Source organism: Dasypus novemcinctus, chromosome 3 (assembly GCF_030445035.2).
Source record: "Dasypus novemcinctus isolate mDasNov1 chromosome 3, mDasNov1.1.hap2, whole genome shotgun sequence".
Taxonomy (NCBI): Eukaryota; Metazoa; Chordata; class Mammalia; order Cingulata; family Dasypodidae; genus Dasypus; species Dasypus novemcinctus.
This window is the reverse complement of record NC_080675.1, coordinates 83,273,097-83,282,233: the sequence shown is the minus strand read 5'-3', so window position 1 is coordinate 83,282,233 and position 9,137 is coordinate 83,273,097.

Sequence of the window (9,137 nt, the reverse complement as noted above, 5' to 3'; positions counted from 1 at the left end):
ATTAGTAACCCAACAGATTTCTAGAATGGATTACCAAACAGTTTGTGAACATGTAGAAAGAGGAGACGTGACTACTAGGTTCTGGTGTGGGTTCATTAAAAATAAATCATGAGGGAAGTGGACGTGGCTCAGCTGATAGAGTGCCCGCCTACCATATGGGAGGTCCAGGGTTCGATCCCCAGGCCCTCCTGACCCGTGTGGTGAGCTGGCCCACATGCAGAGCTGCTGCATGCAAGGAGAGCTGTGCCACACAGGGGCACCCCCACGCGGGGGCGCCCCACACGGAAGGAGTGCCCACTGCAAGGAGAGCCGCCCTGCATGAAAAAAAAAGTGCAGTCCACCCAGGAGCGGCGCCGCATACACAGAGAGGTGACGCAACAAGATGATGTAACAAAAAAGAGACGCAGTTTCCCGGTGCCACTGAGGGTGCAAGCGGGCACAGAAGAACTCACAGCAAGTTGACACAGAGAGCAGACAATGAGGGGAAGGGAGAGAAATTAATAAAAATAAATCTCTAAAAAATAAAATAAAATAAATCATCACAAACTCAGTTCATTTACATTTTTTATTGAAATGTTAAACCCAAAGATGGGGGACTACATTTGGGTTTGAGAAGGCTACTTGACAGAATCCTTCATAATTTTCTTTCAGACAAGTTAGAGAAATGTGGATTGAATAAGTTAGATTAGTTTGGTTGACTGATAGTATGAGATGAATTAGTGCTGAAGTGGGAGGTTAGAATTACCTATTTCTTTTCAGTCCTTGTCATGGACTATGGGGATACGAAGATGAGTAAAATAGGACCCTGCCTTCAAGAATGCAGCAGAGAAAAAAGTATCAACAACTAGCTCTGATCCTTATGGAGAGGGCTACACCAGTGGTATCTAAGGAAGATGGAATGACAGAGATAGAACCATTGGGGTGAGAGGTAAGAAATCATTTATAGGTACCATACACTGTCTTTTGAAGTAATGAGTATTTCAAATAGAGACAAACTGAATATCTGGGAAGGACATTGAACAAGATAACTTTCAGGTTCCCCTCAAATACTAAGATCCTGTGTTTGCTCATGGTTAAATCACAATAGCTGGTATCAGCCAACTAAGCCCATCCAGAGCTCAGAGCTTCCATCCCTGTATAGTCAGAACGGGTTGAAACTGAACTGATAAAGTGGGTGAAAAGTAGGTTTGGAAATCACAACCACATCAGGAGTGACAGAAGGGGAAACAAAGCTAGTTAGCTTGTTCAGATTATTGGGATATTCATGAAATGGAATGCATTTAGCTGTTTAAAAAATTACAAACTAAAGGATGTAGGAACAAAAGGAAACTTGTGGTCCAGCAAACGAAAGCTGGCAATATGATTGGGAGACCTTCCATTCACAGGGATTGCATTTATGTCCATACTCTCATTTCAAGGCCTCTCCAAGTCATTGAAAAGATTGGTTCTGCTTTTCTAAAGAACCATGTGAGCTACTTATTAACATTTATAAAGTAATACTTCCGTAGTGCCACCTCAGAACCTGAAACCAACCTGGATGAGATAATGCCAGTGCTGTTTCCTGTACAGTGGTGTGAAATAAAATGTTGCCTAACATTTATGTATCTGGAAGCAATTCACATCAGACTGGGAAGAATTTTTTAGAAAAATACATCTCAGTCCCCAAACATAGCGCTCACAGCCCACTATTCATAATTGTCAATAGCAGAGTTCTACAAAGATTCTATCAATGGCAAGACTGGGAGTCTCCTTCTCACCCCAAAGTCACTGTAACAAGATAGCCCAACATTCCCAAGTTCTTTATAAGTGTATCTCCCTAGGGCCTCCCCCTTTCTCAGATTGGCACCCTCCTCTGAGAACAAAAACTGGCCATGTGATGCAAGCAAAGCCCTTTTCACGTGGCCAGCTCCTAATTACGCACAGCCTTTCTTCAGTGTCCTCAGCGTCAAAGCCGGGCAAGCACAATTAACTCATGTTGCAGGGCTCCAGATAATGCTGGTCATTTAATGTGGTTGAATATCGCAGCCAGGGCCTTCCTGTTTCCAAACCAGTCAATAGAGTTGTGGGGCCGTGTGTTTCACAGCCTTCTGCCATCCCCATAGAAAACAAAGACAAGTGTGATGTCTGTGCCCTGAATACTTAGCTTAAGATGCTGAGGTCTGGCCACTTACTCTGCATGGCAAGGGAAGACTGGGGTGCTCTGACAAATTAGTAGAGAGCTCAGTTTGCTAGGCAGCCTGTTGCCTCTGTAGTCACAGGCCTACAGAGAAGGTGGGCACAACATGACTGGAAAGGACTTCAGTGACAAAAATATTATCTATTCTCCTACATAAACATACGGGCACATCATACTCTAGCTCCTTCAGGAACTTAAAAATATTTTTTTAATTTAATTGTCCATTTTTGTACTCCAGCATTCCATGTTTTATTTGTAAAAACTACTTATATTCTTTAAAGTTTAATGACATGATATTAAATAAATAATCCAGAAGCAGCATAACAAAACACCAGTATATGCTGCTGTGACTATGTTCTGAGAAATGGGTGCTGAGTAAATCTTGCCTCCTACTATGCAAAAGAACAAATTGTGGGAGCAAATAGAGTTCAGTGATTGAGTGCCTGCTTCCCATATATGAGGTCCTGGGTTCAATCCCTGGTAGTTCCTAAAAAATTAAAATAAAATAATAAAAGAAATTAAGTATTGCCCTGCTAGTTCTGCAAGTGTGAAAACCGAGCTGGGATGGGCCCTTGCCTTTGGCTCTCAGTCATAGGAGAATACACAATATTTGTATTTAAGCAGCCTCTTTACTTTATCCATAAGAGCTTGGCAATCACATTATTCCCATGTTTTAGTTGGATAGGGAAAATTGTGAAAAGCAATAGATCCCATGGAGCCAATGGACTAGAGTATGCTGTAAGTGGGCAATCCTTTCCCCTCCCCTCCCCCTTCCTCCCCACCCTCCATTTGTAAGCAGCACTATCCCAAACATCTCAAGAAGGTGAGAGTGAAACCAACAGAAGATCCTACAAAGAAGGAATCCCATGCATAGGACTTCACAGCATAGCTTTGGCTAATTTATCTCATTATCTCCATTCCACACTCTGACCTTATTGTTCTATTTGACTCATTTTTCCTACTGACTTTTAGTTAAGTGATGGACATCTTCAAATTCATTTATATCCCTTTTGAACAAGGTAGAAAATACATGGATCAGATAGGTAGATGATAGATAATAGAGCTAGAGATAGATTAGATGATAGACATTAACATTCTCATTCAGTAACTATTTATGGCCAAAAAAAAAAAAAAAAAGTCCTTTAAGTATAGGGAGAAGAAACCAAGATGACCCTCCTAGAAATGACTAAGCCACAATTAATTTATTTCAGTTCTTTGAAGGTACCCTTCTTTCATGCTCCCTAGCACCTCAACCAGCTAACTCAAGGTCTCATTTTAAGAAACTCCTCCTCTGAGAAGCCTTCCCTGCTCTCCCAAAACTAGGTTAGGTATACGCTCCACGTATTCCCACAGCAGGCTGTTTGTTCCCTATCACACTCGTCTGTGATGTAATTGCTTGTTTAACTGCCTATCTTGTTCCCTTGTAAGTTCTCTGAGGTCAGGGACTATGCCTGTGTTTTTCACACTTTGATCTATAGCAAAAGCATGGCACATAGTAGGTAATCATAGGTATTTTGGGATGAATGAATGACCTCACTCTAATTCAAGTTTACCCTAGATTTTGTAGAACCACCAAGTATGAATTGTCACCCCCTTATGTGTGAACACCATGCTTTGTCCTGGTTGTATGGAGGCCACTAAAAGCTACAAGCAGTGGTCCTCCCTGCCCTAAAAGCACATGCTTGCTAGCCAGACAAATGAGACAATCAGAAACTCAGCTCAAATTCAGAGGAGTGAGACCATGGGAGCCTAAGAAGTCTGGTAAGGGATAAATGAGACTGTACCCAGGCCATGAAGGAGGGCTAGAATTTGAATAGGCAGAGAGGGTGAGCAGGGCATTACAGGAAGGGGGGATACAGAATGGATCTGGCATCCACAGGAGATCAGCTCAGCTGGAATGGAGAGCCCAGATTCTCCATGACTCGTAGGAGCTGTGGCTACATTATGGAGGACTTGGAGAGCCTGGCATAAGGCTTTGGGCTCAAGACAGTACATAATAAGACATGGATGTAAAATTTTGTATAAGAGAATTTCATAATAAAAAAGTAGTTTAGGAAGAAGGTCTTAGGGTCACAGCAGGGAGGATTGGAAGGGAGATAGCTGTGCTGAGGACTGCAAGAGGTAGCCATCGTGATTGTCCAATAACAAGATGACAGAGACTGGGCCAGGGTGATGTGTGAGTGAAGAGAGGAAAAGAAGACATTTGGAAAAGAGAAACGGCAGGCTGGCCTCAGTTAGAAACACCTGAGACTCTTTTAGGGCCTGAGTGTCCTGATTCCTCTGACAATACAAGTGGTTGCTCCTGGGGCACCAGAGCCTGGAGCCTGGGATGGCCCATGAAGGAGGAAGGAGACGGCCTCGGAGGTCTTGACACCAACGGGCTGTGGAGTCCTAACTCGGTTGCAGGCCGACCTCCCCTAGAGCTGAGCTCATGCTGACTTGCTGCTCACTCCCCAGGGATCCCCTTCTCCAGCACTGGAGGAGTAATCTCTTCCCATCAGCACCACAGTTTATGTAGTTTATATTCCAGACAGGTGGTTTAAGGATAATTGTCCTCTTGCTGCCTTGCAGCGCTTTGAGTTCCTTCAGGAGAAAGCACCAGGCTGTGCTGGCGGCTTAGCTGAGTTCCAGGGGCTTCATGGGGGTGGGCAGGACCTGTTCTGGTGATTCCTGGGAAAGAATTCTTCTAAAAATGTGCCATCCTTCCACTGCTTTCTCTAAGGCCTCACGGGTCTCGCTTACTCGCTGCTTGCTCTAACGGCTCACCATCATGGACTTAACAACCGTCATGGCAGCGTATTACTTTAAAAGCAAAGGTGCTACTTTTCAAGAATGTGCTCGGGGAAGTAACCACCCGCAGCTAGGCTTCTGTCTGGAGAACTTGGGGCCTTGTTGCCACAATTTATCATTCTGGTGTCATTCCCGGACAGCCTGCCTGCTCCTCCCACCGTTCAGCTTTTCATCATTATTTCGGGGCTGTTTGCTCAGCCTTTGCTATTGCTGTTGCAATTGTGTTTTGGACCTGACCTCCTGGCAAGCTGTGGCGCTTGGCTGAGGATGCTGGCAGAGGCTGAGCCCAGTGGAGGGGAGCGCCCTCAGCTCACGAGGCAGGGGGAGGAGGTTGGGAAGGAACTCTGAGATAACACTTGTGCTTTCTCGCCGGGCAACCAGCTTAGATGCCCTTTTGGAACATTCCCAGTGATGGGGGTCTCCATTCTGATATGACTATCTGCTAGTCTCTCCTTAATTCCAACCCCCCCCGCCCACCTCAGATTTTCATGCTGTTGTCACTTCCCAGCAAAATGATTGTAATTCCCTCCAAATGGTGCTGCGAGGTCAGGTTACAGCTGCCTGCCTCCATTTAGGAGCTAAAGGATGCAGTGAGCCTACCGAGGGCCTTACCCCACCCACAGCCTGAGCCTGCAAGCCAGGAGACAGCAGAGGAAGGGAGACGAGGAAAGCGCTTTGGGTTAGACATCTGGGAGCCCAGGCATCCAGAATTACCTCTTATACCGACTTTTCCCATGTTGCCTACTTCATAAGAACAAAACCACCCGCCTCCCCTTTGTCTAGGATGAATGGATTTAGCATTATTAATCAGGTATGATATACTAGGCTATTTACATATTTACAAATCTGTTAATTCTGAGACGTAAATAGCAGTACTTCTTAATTTCCCAACTTCACAGCTGCTCAGACAACAAAAGCAAGTGCATAAAGTTGCACCAATAGAAAGTGCAGACCTGGAACTGTCTTCCTAACTGCAAACCTGGGTTTTCTCTCCCGTACACACTGCCTCTGAGGAAAGGTGGGCCAGTCACACACTGATTCTTCCAATCTACTGTTAAATACGCAAGTTAGAAGGATCTTATCAACATCAAATTTATTGAGTTCCTTCAATGAAAGACAAGAAAATGCCTCCAGCTTCTCAGAAGAAAACTGCCACAGAAAACCCAATGTAGACTCATAGTAGCCCCGGCCTACTTCTCTTCAGGGCTGTTTTGACGGCCTATCATGTGGACTGTTAGGCATCATGCTTCAGAGGATTTAGCAGTTTTTTTATGGCCAGCCTAGATAAGCCGGAGCTTGTCAGTGGGAAAAGTGATCTTGACCCAGAAGAGCCTAAATCTAATCCCGGCTGTCTCACTGTGTGCCACAGAACTCATCCTGTTAGCCTGTCTGGGTTTCAAATTCTTCACCTGAAAAGAGAAACTGGAACCCCATGCCCTGCTGAGCTGTTGTAAAGAAAATTGGGACTAATGGGTGAAAGCATTTTAGGTTCACCAAGAAGCTACCCTGAAACAGAAAGCTATATTCAAGGTCATTTTCTGCTCTAAACCAGTTCCCCTTCCCTTCTGAAACCAGCCCTTCCTTCATCGCCCTTCTGCCACCCCCAAACAAGAGTGCATGCAGTTCACTCTTTCAGAATGTATAATTCTAGAATTTTCCTTATGGGCAGGGAGTCTTATGGTGCAGGCAGGTTATAGTTGAGGCAAGTTTCCGGGGCAGGCATAATTATTCACTAGTCTGGCACAGAATTCATGCTGTTTCATTCCTCTTCCAGGCAACTGGCTGCCCCTCCAGCCTCAGGGTTTTGGGTAACTGATTTTACCAGGTCATCTCATTTCCAGGCTCTGGCTGTCTTCACTCTGTGCGTCTCTCAGGGAAACAGAACTTTTTCTGTCTGCATCTCAGATGCAGCCCCAGAGCTATTCCCTGAGTTAAGCCGAAATTGTTCTGCATTTGCCCAGCAGCCTGCATGAAAGGCTTGAGCCTGCTGCTGATCTCCGCTGGTCCGCAGGGGCTCCTCCCAGGTCCCCCTTCTTCCCTAAATGACCTCACACTGTTTCAGAGCTCTGTCCTTCCTACACTCTAGCTTCAGAATAGCTAATGGGTTTCAGAACATGTGTGGACACCAAACAGCTGGTCATGATTGCATGGAATACAGTGTTGACAAGGATTCTAATGCTAAGCCTCAGTTTGGGAGAAAGAATAGTCTAGAATTGATTAGCGGCGTCTGCCACAGGCATGGGAGGGAGAGGGTCAGCATGCATAATGGGTATTTTGCCGTCTCTCCCTCTCTACTCCGAGTGAAGAGCTGGTTTCCCTGGCCTTGCTTCAAGTGTTCTAAAAAAAAAACAAAACTTTATTCAGCTCACATATTTCTCTCCTTGAAGGTGCAGTACCATTTTTCCTGATAAGAGCAATGTATTAAAACTACACACTTTCATTTTTATCACACTTTCTCTCCTCAATACAGTGATTTTTGAAGGAGTGGTACTATTTTTGCCTCTAAGTTCTGTGGAAAACCTTACTACTCTTATTTCTCTCCTATCTACTTGAGGAGTTGATGGGGGGCGGGGAGGGGGAAGGAAATGAGGTCATAGCTTTTTGGAGACAGGTACTAGAAATGTATTTACTCACATATGTCTTTATTGAGTGGTTACTATGTGCCAGACACCGATCTAGGCACTAGGGATATAAAAAGGCAAACATGGACTTTCCCTGCAAGAAGCTCACTTTCCAGGCTGGAGAACCCACTTGTTAACAACTGACTACAGGGAAACGGACTTTGGCCCAGTGGTTGGGGCGCCCGTCTACCATATGGGAGGTCCGCGGTTCAAACCCCGGGCCTCCTTGACCCGTGTGGAGCTGGCCATGTGCAGCGCTGATGTGCGCAAGGAGTGCCACGCAGGGGTGTCCCCCGCGTGGGGGAGCCCCACACGCAAGGAGTGCGCCCGAGAGGAAAGCCGCCCAGCGCGAAAAGAAAGAGCAGCCTGCCCAGGAATGGCGCCGCCCACACTTCCTGCGCCGCCCACACTTCCCGTGCCGCTGACCTGACGACAACAGAAGCGGACAAAGAAACAAGACGCAGCAAAAAGACACAGAAAACAGACAACCGGGGGAGGGGAGGGGAATTAAATAAATTTTTAAAAAAAACAAAACTGACTACAGACCATGAAACCTCCCCTGTTCCTCTAAGGGAAGCTGTCTTGATGTTCTTAGAACTGGATAATTTTTCTCCCCAACTTACATTTTCTAAAGGTTAAGTTGTTGGAGGAACTAAATTCCTCCATGTTGTTATCCATCACTGCTTCTCAGGTCCCAGTGTCAAAGATCCAATGATGCCTTTAAAACACAAAAACTGCTGAACTGGGCTAACACATCTGACTGAAGTAGCAATAAGCTATTTGGAAACAGCCCTTAGAATCACTCCGTTCACCCTTCAGCCCCCACAGATTCCTGTCTTTAGTACTTAGCTGCCCGCTCTGGCAGCTGAACCACCTCTGCGCTGGACTTGAGCTCTTTAGGCTACTCCTCCTACTTCCAGTGGAAATTCACATTCCTGGGCTCCAGGTTTTGGGCTTCATTCTAAGATAGAACTTGATGCTTCCTTATGTGAATTCCCGTGACTGATACCACTGCCCACCCTCAATGCTGCCTTCTCAGACCAAGCCTCACATCTCATCGCTGACCTAGCATTCCATTTCTGCTGTCACTGCACCAGAATGGGTCAGGCATGTAGTTGCTAGATCGTGCTAGAGCATGGGGAAATGCCTGAGTTACTTTGGTGATGTCCAGGTATTTCACATTTGCTTTCACTGTGATTCTGGGCTGAGCTTCAGTGCTCATCAACATGTTTGGCAATACATAGACACAGCCTTGGCCTGGATAAGGCTTAAGCCATCTGTTCTTTTAAATGATGTGAAGGATGTGACTGGATTAGCTAGAACCAGGATAATACAAGGAATGCTTTCTGAAGAGCATGACTCTGGTGGAAATTTTGCTTTGTGTGTTTATACAAAGAACCCTTGAGCGTGGTGGTCAGAAATCTATGGTTAGAGACAGAAAGTTGGTTAGTAGTTGTCAAGGGCTTGGGGAGAGGGAGGAATGGAGAATGGGGCATAACTGCTAGTAGGTACAGAGTTTTTTGGGAGGATGGTGAAAATATTGTAAAATT